Source organism: Triturus cristatus, chromosome 3_1 (genome assembly GCF_964204655.1).
Source record: "Triturus cristatus chromosome 3_1, aTriCri1.1, whole genome shotgun sequence".
NCBI lineage: Eukaryota > Metazoa > Chordata > Amphibia > Caudata > Salamandridae > Triturus > Triturus cristatus.
The window spans coordinates 436,085,016-436,103,254 of record NC_140583.1 but is presented as its reverse complement, the minus strand read 5'-3'; the positions used below and the strand labels follow the sequence as shown (position 1 = coordinate 436,103,254).

The 18,239-nt window shown below is 44.9% G+C and overlaps 1 protein-coding gene across 1 annotated transcript in view; it reads right to left on the bottom strand.

Annotated features, from left to right (window-relative positions):
• Nucleotides 1-18,239, bottom strand: part of DTWD1 (DTW motif tRNA-uridine aminocarboxypropyltransferase 1) — a 181,418-nt gene that overhangs the window by 38,588 nt on the left and 124,591 nt on the right. The gene's annotated exons all lie outside the window — the stretch shown is intronic.

Below are 18,239 nucleotides of genomic sequence, written 5' to 3'. Positions count from 1 at the left end.
CTGTTGAGGTGGTCCATCTCCCTACAGGGAATGGACTTTGAGGTGTAACACAGACCTGGGACGGCCCATGACAATGCAGATGGACTTTCCAGGTTCTTCCACTTAGACAATGAAGACTCTCTAGGGCAAGGTTAGTCTCATCATCTTTCGTTGGGGGGAAGGGGGGGGAGGGGTTTGTGTGAGAAAGTGCCCTCTTTCTTGCATGGTATGCCCCCACATTTTGCTGAATAGCTGATGTATTTTGACTGAATGTGCCCTGGGATCCAGCCAATCAGGTACCCAGGGCCTGTGTTCCTTCCCTAAAACTTCATTGAAGCCTAAACCCAATTGGCATCTCTGGTCACATGTCAGCCCCTGGTAAATGGTACCATAGGTACCCAGGGCACTGTGACCAGAGTAGGCCCCCAATGGCTGCAGCACTTATTGTGCCACCCTTAGAGGCCCTGTACCCTGACACACACACACACACACACACACACACACACACACACACACACAGACACACACACAGACAGACAGACATACAGACAGACATACAGACAGACAGACAGACAGACAGACAGACAGACAGACACACACATACACACACACACACACACACACCTCCCTCCCCCCCCCCTTTGCAGGCTGAGTGTCTGGGTGCAGAACAAAACAAAGAGTCGGCATGGCACACATCCCTGTGTGCCATGCCCACAAACCACTGCCCTGGCGTACATCAGTCACCCCTCTAGCTGGGTGCCCTATGCCAGTGGTGAAGGTATAGGTGCATGAGCCCTGTACCCCTACAGTGGCCAGGTCCATTCCTGGGCCCTGTAAGTGCAGTGCTGTCATTAGGAGAATATGGTGCTGGGAGGTTGTAATTACGAACTCCACAGCACCAGAATGGCTACACTGAAGACTGGGATGTTTGGTATCAAACTTCACAGCACATTAAACGCACACTGATGCCAGTGTGGGATTTAATGTAAAATGCACTACAGAGGGCATCTTAGAGATGCCCCCTGAAAAACGATCAACTACCAGTGACCTGACTGGGTGGCTGCGCAGGCTGCCACCACCAGACATGTTTCTGGACCCCTGGGTCGAGAGCTTGCTGCTCTCGGGGGCCTGAAACAATGCACATCCTGGGACGAGGTGCCAAGCCTCCTCCCCCAGGATGGGCAGGGTTCATGAAGGAGAAGCTTCAAAGGCATGTCGCCTTTGTGAGCTTCTCCAGACCATTTGCTGCTTTCAGCAACTGGTCCCCACTGGTTCTACCCCCCACTTTGGGCGGGAGAACCGGCGGGAAAAACAGGTGAGGAAGAGAGGTGTGCCCACCTCTGCCAACTCCACCCCTAAGGTGGGGGAGGCGAGGTGAAGCACATCCTAAAGTCCCCGCCATTCTGAGGATGGGGGGACCCAGCCAACCAGGGACAGGCTCCTGCCCCTCTCCCACTGGAGAGTGGCGTAATACGGGGTGTACCCACCCCAGGGAAGGAACCCATTTGTCCCTGCCCTTTACCTACCTGTAACGCCCCTAAATTTAGTATTTAGGGGCACCCTGAACCTTCCTTCCTCAGGTCCAGCAACCACAAGAAAAGAAGGACGAGAAGCCGTGCAGAGCTAACAAGAGGACGACGCCCGCTGACTTGGCCCTAGCCCTACACGCCTGTCTCCCCTCGAACCTGCTCCTGCGAAACCCCGACGTGTCCAGCGGACAGCAACCTCGAAATCCCCAGAGGACCTGCCTGCATTCACTCTCCAAGCTGTTTCTCCCGTGAACTCCGGACGTGTTTGATCTGCAGCTTCTGGTGCCAGCTAGAAACCACAAATCCAGCACACTCTGCACTCACCGAGCCTGGACGAGGAGGTCCCCCCGGCGATCCTGACCCGAGATCCAGGGACCCCTGACCTGCTTCGAGCCTCCAGACGATGCCTGCAGCCTCAATCCAGGAGACCCCCCCCCTCCCCCACCGCGGCCAGAGCAGGTAAGAAAATCCGATGTCTAAAGGCACCCCTGCACCAGACCCCCCACGGCCTTGTGTGCCCAATCTAGTGGTGCCTAACCATCCCTCTACATCCCAACTTGCCCTTCGAAGTGGTGGTCACTTCTGGAAGATCTTCGTACCCGAGCCTGCAGTGTTTCTTTGTCCCGGAGAATCCCCATTGAATTCAACAGGGCAACCAACCTCAAAACTGCACCTGGCTGCCCTAGTGCCGCTGAGGGTGCCCCTTTGGTGCTAACTTGGTCCCCAACGTGCCCTGTGCTTAACCCTAGGACCTTTGCTCCCAAAACCCTGTGGCCTATTTGCCAGCAGCCACCAACCTGAGTCCCCCTATTCCCCATAGGATAACATTGGGCCCCAACACTCTGCACCCGGCTGCCCGAGTGCTGCTGAAGGTGCAACAACAGTGCATCACTGACCCTGGGAGACCCCTGAGTCTAACCCCAGAACCCTAACTCAAAAGACCGATTACTTACCATGAAACCGATAACTCATTTTTCCTCATAGCATAACATTGACACTTTTTCTCCCAAAAAGTTTCTAAGTGTCGACTTTTGAAAACTGCAAATATTCCTTAAAAATCAGCCGATTAAGCAAAACGCCATTTTCTCAACTGTTTTCAGGAAATGTTCCAGTGCCGAATCCAGGATCCAGCACTGAGTAAGAAAAAGTAACGATAACCTAACTTTTGAAATACAATATTATTCCTTAAAAATCATACCTTTAACCAAAACACATTTACTCCCCTGTTTTCAGGAAATGTCCCAAGGCTGAATCTATGATCCAGTCCTGTGGTTAGAAAAGTAATCTGAAAAGTAATTAACTGCATTTTATTTAAAAAGCCCATTCAATTGAATGTACTATACCTGCAATGTGTTGCAAACTGCTTTCTTAAACCTGTAATCAAAACCAGTACCAGTTATACTGCAATTCTGAACTGTGTTCAAACAAGTCAATTACTACTGCAAAGTATTTATATGCTTACCTGTACCAGGCTTGTTTGGTTCTAGAAATAAATCAACAGTATATTTTCTATACAAATCAATTGGCATAGAGTTCAGTTCTTGAGTGTGGGGGACCATTTGCTGACTGTCCTCTGATACTGCCTTACAGCTCGACCAAGCTACCACTTTAGAGAGTAAGGTTCTATCTAACTTTAACCTCTGCCAAACCTCTGGAGACTCTTGGACTCTATACACACTGTACCTCACTTTGGTACAGTATATATAGAGCCAGTTTCTTACAGATATCCATAATAGTGTTGGAACTATCTTGATGGGGTCCTCACAGGTGTTTTAGGCCTAGTTAATTGTGACATACAATGGCAGGTACACTCAGACGTAGGAGTTTGCGTAGGAAGCTATTTTCGCAAAGCAGTAGTGGTGTCTGATCGCAGGGACCCCAGATTTCTGCACTATATGAGGCAGCCGAGATACATCTGGCTTTATATATGTCAAGTACTGCCTCAAGATGGGTAGATCCTAGTTGCTTTGCGAACGTAAAAATGGCTGCCCTGTTTTGCTCAAAATGTGCACATCTCACTATTATGATGTATTCTCAAAGGTGATTCGTAGATAATTGCAGGTCGCTACTGTCTTTAATTTGGTGCCGCTGATTTGAAACACTCTCGCCTTGCTCTTGGGTCGGCCACATATCATAGTATAGGATGTGGACTTGTTTGTTTGTAGACCCAAACTATCCATGTACTCTATGAATCTGTCCAGCAGTCTCTGTAATCCAACTCCGGTTCTGGACAAGAGTACACGGTTGTCGGCATGCATAAGAACTGGCAAGTCTCTTGTACCAGCCCTAGGGGAATCAGCCTCTACCTCTAACAGATAGGTCTCCCGGTCATTGATATAAACAAGAATGGGGCAGGTACGCAACCTTGCCTTATGCCTTGCCTGATCTTAATGGGGGGGTGTGCCTTCTCTTTTGGGCCCGTATCTCACACTGTCCAATACATCCTCATGTAGTTTGGATAAGATATGTACTATCCTTGGTTCAGTGCCCATAGTCAACATTGTTGTCCAGAGTCAACCCCTGTCGACGTTGGCAAAAGTTGGATATAGGACCATGAATGCGAGGTATAAGCACCCTTTCTTGACCTGGACATACCTAATAATCAAGAGGTGAAGATTGATACACTCATCTATGGTCCCCAGCCCACGTCTGAACCCATATTGAACCGGTGTTAAAATACCCTTCGCCACTGCCCAGCTCGCAAGGCAGTCGAGCAAAATCCTGCCCATCACTTTCCTCATAGAGTCAATAAGTAATATTGGGCAGTTTCAACCAGGATACCCTCTGTCCCTTTTTTAAAATAAATCGGGGCTATAACTGCATTTGATCAAGAATTGGGAGGGCCACAGACAATAGCACTGTTAAGGACATTAACTAAAAGTGTAGTCCACAGGTCCAAGTTGTAATTAAAAAGGTCAATGGGGACCCCATCCGGTCCCGGGTCTTTATTACTGGGGCACCATCTCACTGCCAAGGTAACCTCGTCTAGAAAAAACTTCAATTGTTTGCCATCCCCAAAAGAAGGAAACTTGACCACTGCACAGTTATTCGCACTCACTAGGAGTTTGAACTCAAATTCCTTGGTAAAGTGTGTGACTCATTTGGAAGACTGAATGGATATGTCAGTGATGGTGTTATGTCCACTGGCAAAGTAAGGTGAATTCACCACTTTCCAAAGAATGTATTAGGTGTTTATTTGAAATTATTTGTATTCTGCAGATATTTTCCCCTGATTTTAAGTGGAATGAGTTAAAAGCATAAAGTATTTTTCAAGAATAATGTAATGAAATTTCAACCCAATAATGAGAAAAAAGAAATTTCAATGATATACACATAGTATTTCTTCCAATGTTCTAAAAGCCTTAGAGCCCTCCTAGCGGGCCTCCCTTGTTAAAGGCTGGAGCGGATCTTTAATGGCCTGTGGAGCCTGCTAGGTCGGGCTCTTAGGCTATAGTAAAAACTTGCTAAGACAAATCGCAAAACGTCTGACAGCCCTTCCTTCGTCAGGCCTTTGGCAGTAGACGTATGTCAGAGGCAGAGACATACTGAAGTATCGCTCAGCTCTGAATGAGGCAGGCGGACCTTCAGTATCGAAGGAGGACCCTTTTTACTGCACTCTAAATCAGGCCCATACAATCACAGCAAAAAACGTATTAACCTTACTTCAAATTCCAGATAGGAGTTTAGCTGTTGTAGTCAAAATAAACAATTAACCTTAATGAAACTAGGAACCATGCCTATAAAATCCAGCAACAGTTATACAACTAAGACTACAGAACAGTTGCTGACAGATTAGAATGGGATCTATTTTTTATCTCCATAAACAGCTATTTAGGTTGAGCCTATAGCGGCGGCGCGCATACGCTGCTCACTTTGCAAGGCATGCAGTAATGGAGTATGGAGTGGACGCTATGTGGAAGCACCACCTACTCTCCATCCATGTTTTTAATTGGCTCATGTCATTGTCTTTCGTAATTGCTGCAGTCTGATTGATTATGAGGCTTGTTAGTCCCTCCTTATTACGGCCATGTCCTCATTTGTACCCTGTTAATTAAAAAGAAGGAACCAGGAGCTTTAATCAATAGGTCCTGTACAATGCTCCTAAAAGGTCAATCAGTGAAGTTGGTGTGCAGTTCCTGAGGGGGGAGAGAGAGAAAAAGGGGGGAATACTCAGCACAGGCTTTGCGGTAGTGTTAGCGTTGGGAAAGCTATATTCCTTCCCCCTTTTAAAAAAAAATACAATACACCAGTCCTGAACTTGCGGATTGACCCATTAGGGGCAGAAGGCAAGAAACATGTCGACCACTCACACTATTTAGACCCTGTGGGATCATTGGCTCCTGACAGGGCGCACATATTTTAGTTAGGTCAGTACAACCCCAGAATAAAATTTGTTCCACAAGGGCAATACTAGAACCTATTTTAACTCACCTTGCACTCTCAAATCACTACCTTGATCACATACCCTCACGCACCCAACGGCTGTCTCTTAAAAGATCTCCGAAAAAGAGGCCCTTCGCGGGTGCCCGTCGGGCATTGCAGCGCCGGCCGACAAGGAGCACAGCCCAATGATGAAGCCTGACTACCTTCGGAGTGTGTGAGGGCATTCTATAAGAGACCTGAACATTCCCCCCTTTTTTCTCTCTCTCCCCCCTCAGGCACTGCACACCCACTTCACTGATTGATCTCATTTGTACCCTCCAATGGCTACTGGCCCCTTTACTGACAGTGTTACACGGTACGATACGTGTAACGTTATTTAGACTATGAGCACTACTTTGCGCCTTCCCGCCCCTTCTCAATCTACCCGCACTCCCGTTGTCCGTGCTTCCCCCGTTGTCCGTGATGCAATGCAATAGGTCTCGTATAAATGCGAGTCCTATTGCATTGCAAATGCTTGTTTTTTCACCGTTAACTCTCTGAGGGGGAACCTAGCCGCATTCCAACAGAAACTGGAATACCTTTAGATATGATGATGCCAGAGCTACAGACTCTTGGCACTAACAGAGCTTCCCTCAATAAAAGATGTGTCAGCTGGAAATTAAAAGTCAAACTGGAACCTGTGAATGTTCTTGTAGCACCACGTTTCCATAAACTGACTCTTTAAAAAAGTTTTCCAAACATAGAAATGCCAGCAATATGCAAGTTCCTCAACCTGTGTACAGCAGTAATGTTTACATTTGAGATCTCTCAGAAAAAAGCCGTTTGTGACTTACTCTGCATTATTTTAACAAGTATTATGCTTTTAAGCCATCTAGCTTTAAGACAAGCTGAGCTTACCACAAAATTATTTTGGGCACTTTTTTTCATTCAGTGGGGTTTCGATAGAATTACATTACAAACTTAAATAACAATAGCTGTCGGAAATTTGGATACTGGTTAAATGGGAGGGGTGGTGGTGTAACTTTACTCAAGCAGCCTTTCAGAACCTGGAAAAGCTGCCAGGCCGTATTACACTGTTAGCGCTGCATTTTAAGGACTGAATTGAATTGTTTTTAACTAATCGTCTCTTTAATTATTCGCACTATTTTAACACCTAAAAATCATTTTTAAAGCTTATTTCATTTGTGCTCACTTACTCAATACCAAAAGCAACAGTTGATGGACAGAATGCAGAACAATGTCATACATTCACCCCAGTACAGAGATCTGGGGTGAATCCATCGTTTTTTTGCTCACCATGCCATTCCAGTTTGAACCCAGCCATATGCAAATCAGTCTTGACCCTGTGCCTCATGGGAACAGTCCAGCCCGAACCGAGCCTGTACCGCTTTGTTCGCCATTATTTGGCAGGGTATGCTCAGACAGGAGTGCCTTGCTCACTTTGCCACTGGATTCAAGCAAGCCTGGCTGAAGACGGCTGAAATGCCAGAAACCGGTCCTAGAAAGCTTGTTTCCGGTCCAGGGAAGGCATGGCTTGGCAGTTCGGGCTGGACTGTTCCCATGAGGCACAGGGTCAGACTGATCTGCATATGGCCATGTCTGAACTGGGGTGGCAGAGTGGGCTAAAGAACGGTGATGGATCAAACCCAGATCTGTTGACTGGGTGTGAGTGTTTGGTTCTGATGCTCCGTCCATCACCACCCCCTTTTGTACCGCTTTGTTTGCCATAATTTGGCAGGGTATGCTCAGACGTGAGTCCCTTGCTCACTTTGCCACTGGATTTAAGGAAGCCTGGCTGAAGACGGCTGAAATGCCAGAAACCGGTCCTAGGAAGCTTGTTTCCGGTCCAGGGAAGGCATGCTTGGCAATTCGGGCTGGACTGTTCTCATGAGGCACAGGGTCAGACTGATTTGCATATGGCCATGTCTAAACTGGGGTGGCAGAGTGGGCTAAAGAACGGTGATGGATCAAACCCAGATCTGTTGACTGGGTGTGAGTGTTTGATTGGTTCTGATGCTCCGTCCATCACCACCCCCTTTTGTACCACTTACTCAATACCAGCAGGCTGCACACGGTTTCCCCGCCCCGGTCCATCATGGCTGTGTGCAGATCGTGTGGAGGGCGGGGCAGGCAGCATCAGGGACTACGGTGAAGCACTTCCGGTCCAGGAGGGGGTGGAGGCACTCTCCCGCGCTTCCCCCTACATAGAGCCGATGTGTCAGCGTTCAAGCAGCGGACGCGCGCAGCGGGCACAACGCCGGTGCGCCTAAGGCAAGCCCGTCTGCGCCCGTCCGCGCCCAAACGGGACCAGGGGCCATGACCTCTGCTCCCCCCAACCCTGCACTGACAGCCACAAGTACTACAAAACACTTTTCAAGGGAGTCTTTGTTAGCGATATCCCTGAATCTGAGTCATAATAAAACACTGTGCATGAAAGCCTACCCAGGAAACACCGAGGGCCCATTTTCCTGCCGTGGTTGTAAGAGGCATAGTTTAACGTCTTCTGACCGCTTCCACACAGAGACAGACGATCAGCACACACTCAGATGCTTATATTTCAATGCCAGGTCGATACCTAGACATACTTTCGATATCTAGGACACCTTAAACAAGAGAAATCCCGACCTAGTTTTCATAACTGAGACATGGTTGGGGGATAAGAACCTCCCCGATATCGCCAACACCCTGCACCCCAAATACAAAATACTGAAACAAGATATGCAGGGACAGAGAGGAGGTGGGCTGGCTAGCTTGCTCAAAGACCACCTCGCCTGTCTCCACCCTGAAGTGGTACCATTAGAAGAGCACGTAGTATTAACGTTTCAGGTATCTAGTAAAGGCCACAATTTGCTCGGGGGAGCAGTAATCTATAACCCTCCAGGCCACCAAACCGTGCTGAGTGCTAAACATTTTACTCAACTTTTCCCTTTTTGCCTGAAATATAAACACTACCTAGTCATAGGAGATTTTAACGTACATTTTGAAGAAGTATATAGTACCGCAGCAAGACACCTCGAAAGAGGTATGCAGATTCTTCAGCTCAAGCAATGGGTCAAATTGAATTGAATTGAATATACACTTTTATAGCGCATGGCTACCCAAGGGCATCCCAGCGCTTATCGTGACACCTTGTAAACATAAACTGATCATGGAAAGAGGAAGATATAAAGCTGCTTCCTAAATTTAAGGTAGCTAAATTCCCGTCGTAGATATTCTGGAAGCTGGTTCCAAAACTTGGCTGCATTATAAGAAAACCGCCGACCTCCAGTACGTGACTGCTTGATCATAGGAACTGCGAGTAGTCGTTTGTTATTGGATCTCAGAGTTCTGTTGGGGCAGTATAATTGCAGCATTGACTGAAACAGCGGAGGACCCTTTCCGGAAATCGATTCATGAACAATACATATAGCCTTAAACCTAGTTCTTTCCTGGATAGGAAGCCAGTGCAACAAACCAAGGGCAGGTCTGGCTGAAACACAATTGGGGATATTCATTAGAAGGCGGGCTGCACAATTCTGAACAATTTGCAGTATCTTAGTGGTTCCTAATGGAGCACCTAAATAGACTGCATTCGCATAGTCGAGGTGAGATACTATAAGTGCCTGGACCAATATACGTCTGGCATCAAAAGGAAGAAGGGGGAGAATCTTCCTAAACATGCCCAGAAGTCCATAGCAATTTGCTGCGACTTTACGAGCCTGTATTTTAAAATCCAAATTGCAGTCAAACCAAATTCCCAAGCTCTTAATTTGTTTCTTGGGTACAGGAGCGGAACCTAAGCAACTGGGCCACAAGAGATCTATATTCACGGGGGCAGAATGGCCCAGGAGCATAAGTTCTGTCTTTGCTCCATTCAGCTTTAGGAATGACTCATTCATCCATTCAGATACCTTCACAAGGCATGATGTTAAACCAAGCGCAGATTTATCTTGCTGACTGAGGGAGACCACCAACTGGGTATCATCCGCGTAGGTGACAATGTGGATCACCCAAGGAAGCACCACATCTGCCAGAGATCTCATGTAGATGTTAAACATGGTGGGACTTAAAGAAGATCCCTGGGGGACTCCACACTGCAAAGTGATCTGCTCTGATGAAGCATCTTCCTCGTAAACGGAAAAAAAATCTATCTTCAAGAAAGGACTGTTGCCATTTCAGGGCGATTCCTGTCACCCCCACCTCACTGAGTCTTTGGACCATAAATTGGTGGTTATCGGTATCAAAGGCTGCGCTGAGATCTAACAAGATGAGAGCAGCGCAGCCTCCATTGTCCAAGATTTTTCTAGACTCTTCAATCACAGTAAGTAGAGCAGTCTCCGTACCCTGTTGGCACCTAAAACCTGTCTGAGTGGGATGGAGACAATTGTTTTCCTCCAGAAAAGCTGCCAATATGGAGTTAACGTACTTTTGCTTATTCCAGGCAGCAAGGAGATGGGCCGGTAATTAGCCCATTACTCAGGGTCAAGATTTGCCTTTTTCAAAATAGCTTTGACTCTTGCCTGTTTCCATAAAGGGGGAACCTGCCCCGTTATAAAGGAAATGTTTATCACGTCCTGAATGACTGGAGAGACTATTTCTGAAACCAGATTTAGGATGGCCGGGGTGGCAGGATCAACAGGAGAGCCAGATTGTAGTTGTCCAAGCAGTCCCTGCAGTAAGGTTAGAGTCAAGTGGGGGAATTCTTCCAGCATGGCTTACTGTTTACAGGGGGGGGTGGAGATCAGTAACAGAATTAGTTTGTGAAAAGGTCCTGTAAATACTATGGACTTTGATAGAGAAGAAATTCGCTATTTCATCACATCGCCGTTGGGCACTATCCGGGTCCATGGGGGTGCTTGGAGGTATAGTAAGAGTTTTTGCAATTTTAAAAATTTCCCGAGGGGAGTTAGACGAGGAGACAATCTTTTCATGATAAAAACTTATTTGAGCGGCTTTTATTTCAATTTTAAAAAGTTTAAGTGCTGCTCTATAATTGAGTTTGCTACTATCTGTAAAATCTTTCCTCCATTTCCTTTCATATTGTTTACACACTTGTTTGAGCTGCCCAAGTTTCTGGGAATACCAAGGTTTTTTGTTAGGTTCCACTCGATGACCAGATTTAACCCTAGGGAGGACTTAATCCAAAGAGCCCCACACATAGTGCCGGGCATACTCTAGACCTTATATTTTCTAACATAGAGTCAACAAGCATACAGGAGATTACTCCTGTATCTTGGACAGACCACTCACTCATATCCTCTACACACAACCTGCCGGTGAATGCAACAAAACCCCTCAAGACTGTACGAGTGGCAAACAGAGCCTGGAGACTGGTCACTCAGGACCGGTTCCAGGCCCATTTTTCCCCAGATAACTCAACCACCCAAGATACTCTCCCAGCTAATGTGGAAGCAATAAAACTTGAAGCTGAGATCACCAGTACCCTAGATACCTTTGCCCCCAAACTTAAACCTAAACTTACAAACAAGCCTCTATCCGAGAAGTGGTACTCACAGGATCTCAAGATACTGAAAAGGAAGTGTAAATCATTAGAACACTCCTGGAGGCTGTCTAAACAGGAAACAGATAGAACAAGAAATAGGGCTGAATTAAGGATCTATAATAAGGCCATCAAGAAAGCAAAGACGACTTATTTTGCAACACGGATAAAAGAGAATTGTAACTCGGCACAATAATTATTTAGAGTAGTGGAGCTCTGCAAACCAGCCAGCCTGTCTCAAATCTTGACTCCTTCAGAGGAAAACTGTGAAAAGATCAGCAATTTTTCGCTGATAAGATCAGCAAAATTTACTCCTCATTTGACACTAACTCTTCATCAGCCGTAACCAACTGGGAACACTTACCTCCACATCCAGCGGTTGCAATACGGATGGGCAACTTCACCCCTCTTGCAGAACTAGAGGTCGAGAGAGCCAATTGTTGGAAGTAAAATCAGGATCCCCCCTCAACCCATGCCCCCACTTTATATTCTCCCAGATCACATCGACAATATGCCCTTATGTCACTCACCTTCTTAACAGATCACTGGATACAGAAGTATTTCCAGCAGTATGGAAACAGGCTGTAGTGACTCCTCTGCTGAAGGAGGTTGGAACAAATGTTCATAACCCAGAGAACTATCAGCCCATTTCTCAGCTCCCATACCTGTCTAAGGTCTTGGAAAAGCTGGTGAACAGACAACTGACCAATTATCTGGAGGTTAACAAACTACTGGACCGTTCTCAGACTGGCTTTAGAGCCACTAACAGCACAGAGGCCACTCTTCTAGCCGTCCTAGACGACATAGAATCACTGACTGATCAAGAAAAGGCTGTTTCCCTGATCTTATTGGACCTGTCGGCGGCGTTCGACATGGTCTCACACAATCTCCTGTTGGAAATTCTCTATGAAAAGGGTATCTACGCCAAAGCTCTTCAGTGGCTGAATTCTTTTCTGAGGAACAGAACTCAGATGGTACAAATGGGCCAGTTCTCCTCGAAACCAAAAAACATCAGCTGTGGTGTTCCCCAAGGAGCCTCCCTGAGCCCAACACGTTTTAATGCCTATGTGTAATCTATAGCATTGATAAGTAGGAAATGGGGCTTCAGCATCTGCTCCTATGCGGATGACACACAGCTGATGATAACCATTGAAGAAAGGCATGAGGACACCAGGGTGGAGTTAAATACCTGCCTCTCAGAGATGGCAACATGGATGTCCAAACACTGCCTTAAGTTAAACGCAGGTAAATCGGAAATATTGCTTTTCGTAGGAGCTCACTTAATCTGGGATGCCACTTGGTGGCCACAATCCTTGGGAGATGCCCCAGCGCCTAAACAATGCGCAAAAAACCTGGTATAACCATCGACAACACCCTGTCCATGCAGGATCATGTGCGGGTTCTGTGTGGAAGAGGTTTTGCGATTTTAAAACTCCTAAGAAGGCTTTTTCCGTGGATCCCTCTAGAATGTAGAAGGACGCTTACACAGGCATTACTCATTAGCAGATTAGATTATGGTAATGCACTGTATGTGGGCATGGCAGACTACCTTTACTCACGCTTACAAGTGCTGCAAAATGCGGCTGCTAAGCTTGTGTGTAACAAAAGCAGATTTAGTTCAGAGTTTGCGTGCATGAAACAGCTCCACTGGCCACCTATGCGCCAAAGAGCAAGATTCAAGCTGCTGAGTCATGCGCATAAAGCATTGCACAATCTTGGGCCTATAATTCTCCAGAATAAAATCAAATTCTATGTCCCCACGTGGTGCCTAAGATCACGACACCAAGCACTAGCCAGGCCCAGGCGTATAAAGAAAGTAAAAACTGGAGACCAATAGTTTTCATACCTGGCGGCTCAACACTGGAACGAATTACCTCAGGATCTGCGTCTTACTAAGAACTATGTAACGCTCAGAAAAAACCAAAAAAAAAAGATTTTTTTTCCTACAACGTAAGTGCGAGCAGCTGTAGGCACCCAACATAACCTACCACGTGTTCCGCAAGATAGCGCTGTGATATCCGTCAGGATGAATGTTGCGCTCTACAAATACATAAATAAATAAATAAAGCAGCCACCAAAATCTTGGTTATGGTGGAACACACACAGGTTGTAATGACAGGCCTAAGACCTGTTTTGAAGGCTACTTAGGTGGGTGGCACAATTAGTGCTGCAGTCTCACAAGCAGAATTTAATTTATAGGCCTGGGATACATGCAGTACCATTTTAGTAGTCACTTTACATTAATTAAATAAAACGAATTAACTGGGTGTAAACCAATGTTACCATGTTGAAAGGAGGGAGCAATTTAGCACTGGTTATCGGCAAAAACAAAGTCCGCAAATACAGAGGGATGGAAGGCAAAAAGTTAGGGGAAAACCACGCCAAGAATGTCAGGTCCAACAATAGTGATATTTCAGTTCAGAGTTCAAAGTTATATCCTTGTCAACAGATTACAAATTGCTGGAATTGGCGGAACTGCTTTAGCTTGGCTCAAGTCTTTCTTGGAAGACAGCTCCTTTCAGATCTTTGAGGGAAAACTGTACATTGGCCTCCTGACCTCTGACATGGTCTCCCTCCCCCTTTGGGATTTCAATGATATCTAATGCGGACAATATACAACCGATCATTTTTCTTTCCCAGAATCACAGTTCCTCATCACCCTCATTAGGCCCCTGTTTAGAGATGGTTGCCAAGTGGATGAAGAGCACCTGTCTCAAATTAAACGGGGACAAAACGGAGCTTACCATCTTGGGCAACAATCCCAACCCATCCTTGAATGTGGCTGCCCAAGCTGCCTAGGTTCACCCCCACTACGGCTCCAAGAGCAGAACTAAAGAGCCTAAGAATGTGGCTGGATAAATCTCTTAAATTTGACTCCCAAGATGTAAACCTCACCGCCATTTGTTACAGCATGATGACTATGCTGTGGGTAATTCTCCCCCTTCTTCCTTTAAATTAAAACAGGCTGATAATTCTCTCATCTCGGCTACAGCAAATTCACTTTATTTGGGAGCACCCAAAGCCACAATAAAGAAATTGCAGGTAGTACAGAACTCTGCTGCTCAGATGCTGTTCAACATACCGACATGTCAATCTGCCCAACAAGCCCTATGCCTCCTTCAGTGGCTTCCCATGGTTGAGCTGCGCCAGCATGACGCAGCCCTGCATCAAACAGCATTGGCAGAAACCACTGTAACGGCAGTTCCTGCCAATGCATTATACATGACTGCCTGCTTGGTGCTTATTTATAAATGTGGCGGAACAACAGACTGTCTGCCCCCCACAATCAAATCAGGCCTTTACTTCAGGAGAATCCTAACTCCCTTGATCTAAGGCAATGACTAATGGATAACTTAGGATCAGATTGAGCTTGGAAGGACAAGTTTGATAGTTTTGGTCAACAAATTCCCCCAAAACCCCTTCAACAATTACACATCGGGTGAGTTTAAAGTTCAGCCTTCACTGTCGACAATCTTGGGTCAGCAATTCAGGTAGAAGAACCTCTTGACTAAAAGCACATGGTCCATGTCAACAACAGAAGAGCTGTTAACTAATCAAAACATGATTCTTGATAAGATCTACTCTCCTTTGTTTAATTGCGAACACCCTCCCCTCTTGCTTTGATCAATTTGTTGTGTGCTTCACTTGCAACTGCTGCAGCAAGGAACGGGTGGTGAGTGGTTGCATTCTGCTGCCGTATAAGTATATTTCAGGAACATTTACACTACCTGCTCCTAATCAAAAGTTAGCATTTATTAAATATAATAAGGTAATCCATTGTTGCCCAATGAGTTAGATTGGCCTTATGGTAATGAAATACAAATGTAGACTATTTTCACTACTAGAACATGTACAGCTTTTAAAATACAATGCACCCTGTCCTATGGGCCTTTAGAGCATACCTACCTTAGGGGTTACAATGTATTAAAAAGGAAGGTTTAGACCTGGCAAAAGGTTTATTTTACCAGGTTGAATTGGCAGTTTTTAAACAGCACTACAGTTTGCAGTGGCAGGCCTGAGACATATAGTAATGTGCAGCTGGTCCTAATTACATGTAGTACCACTTTACTAGGGAATTACAAGTAAATTATATGTTCAATTGATCCATGCTTTAGGGAGTGATGACATTAGCACTGCTTAGCAGCGGTAAAGTGCACATAGTACTAATGCCAACAAAAATGAATTCAAAACAGGAGGTGTGAAGGCAAAATATTTGAGGGTGACCCTGGGAGAGAGCAAAGATCTACTCAAATCACTTCTTGCAAAATATAGAATTTTGGCTTTTTTCAGAACTTTTTAGCTTTCCGGCATCATAAGAGTAGCCCAAAAAAGCAAAAAACTAGGCTCAGCATGGGGTGGAAAAGCCTTGGCAGTTAATGGATTAAACACATGGATACAAATATTTTAGCCAAAAATGGATGAATTAACTGTGTGTGGGCTTAGTTTGTGACTCTAACTTTAGATGTTTGCATGATATTTCATAGGCTTTTATATTTGTCTCTTTGCAAATGCATTGTTCAGGTCGGTTTAGTGCAATTAACCTGTTTTATGGTTATTTGTTTGTGATTTACAAATAGTAAGAGAACTAAGCAATCATTTAAGAGGCCTGGTTGTACGTTAAAAGAATTTGGTGGTCATACCAACTCTGTGCCTGACTCATGTATTACTTCACCCACAAGAAAGCTATGCATGTGGTTGTCAGTCAATCTAATCTCCACACATGCAGTTGGCGCTTACTAGAGAAGCTGGTGTATACCAGTAAAACCTTTAGTCAATGAGTATTGCAGAGTGTGGAAGACTGGTCCTAGAGAGGCAAAAAACGATTGTGGAGGCGGACAGAACTCACAAAGCTGTGCCAATGTTGGGTTCAGCTTTCGGAGTGTGATTTCGCTAATCAAAAAAAAATTCCAAGCGGGAACTTAAAACATGAAGCCTGCTCAGCAAACCTGCAGCACTGTGAGGCAAGCAGAAGGTGGCTCCCCTCAAAGATCCTTACCAGGGAGGCACGGTCTCTAAACACGGGGTGGTGCCCTCACATCACCGGCAAAGCGTCAGGTCATCCAAAAGGGTCTAACTGGCCACAGTCATTAGAAAATTTACCCTGTTTGCAATGCCCTTTTTTTAGGTGGAAATCATTTAAGGATTATTTTAGTTCTTCGTCACTCAGCAATTAATTCTGGACATTACTATATTGGCATAAATGCGTAACTGGAACAGGGAGCTGAGAACTGTGCTACATATGCAAATTTGGGAAGGTATTAGACACAGAGGTTATACATCATTAAAAACTGTTAAAACAAAAGTAGCTGATCCAATTCTTTGTTGATGGCATTCATCTTTAGGCAGAAACAAGATATTCGAACCCTCTCAGTCACATCTTTGTGGAAATGTCAGAGGCATGCTGCCGATATTCTCTTCTCAACAGAATTTGAGAAAGAAAATTCAACCTTTCCTCGCTGATAATGGAGAAGCACACTTGCCCATTCTTGCGCTGTGCGAATGGGACCACACCAACTGCATTTTGTGTGCCACATGCGTTGCATTATTAGCAAACACGGGCAACTAAAATGCCATTGACCTTCTCCTGTAGGTCATCTACAGTATCAGATGAAGTCCACTGGCAACTAAGCACTTAAAATGTGATGACCTGTGGATAGTTAACATATTCCTTGAAAGGGAGAGCAAAGGAAGTTAACAAATATGCAGGTCAAATTTATTCAAAACATGTCAACAGAGTTGCCTCCAAAATGTGTCTCATGTGGTAAGAGATATGCTAATACCCAATGAAGTGATCCATTGTAAAATTACTAATGACTGAAATATTTTTTATCTGAATAGAAGTGGATGAAGGTGGGCTCCAGTTTATCAACAAAAACACTAAGTGAATTTGCATAAAGCGGATATCAGGCATTTCCTGCCATATCAATACACACTTTGTAGGACACTGTGTTCCAGATGTCTGGTTTGTATTATATAAACCCACAAATAAACAAACACACTTCCAGGTTTTAATTTCTGATTTACAAGGTAAGAGCCATGTAACTGGATTTCTGGCTCAAGGTTTCCATATTACTCCATTGATCAGTTCTGCATTTAAAATGAAATAAAATAACAAAAAATCATGCAAGCAGTACAGAGTAGGTGCACCTAAACTAATGAAAGGGATTTAGACGGCATCTAATGAAGAAAAATTAAAAAGGTTTTTTATTCTTAACACACAAAAGAGATAAGGCAAAAATGTATTCATCAACTAAGCTCTGTGAGATTCCAGATCCACCACTAGCACACGCTTTTATAAGCATGTGGTCACCGCCATGCCATGAAAAGGTAATTAATCCATCAGGTTGGTTTGTATTATACAAATCCCATATATACACACATACAACAACACAACAAATCGATCACTCCAACGCTTGATAAACCATTGGAGGAGTAATGTAAATATAATTCACCCGCAAAGTTAAAAGAGGAAGGAAGTCGGATTGTCTCATCAACAAGTCATCAAATAAGACACTATTTAAATTATCCACACTGTATTTCCTTCACAACAATCTCCAGCAATCTATGCTCTTCTGAGGGATGACCAAACCTAAATGTTGCTGTGCGTTTTAATTCACCAAAATAAGTTTGCTGCTCTTGTTCTGTAACTTGGGGTTTTGTTTAAGAGTTTGGCGCAGTGTAATATCTGGCAAAAAGTGACAGATGTCACTGTTTGATTAAGTCTTCCTGCAAGGCAACCAGCAGGTATACCACAAAAAAATAACAGAGTTGTCTTATAAAATATAAAATCTGATCCAAATAATCAGTAATATAGGGCAAATCATCTATACCCAGCGTGTATTCAGGTGTGTCACCCAAACCCTTGTTTA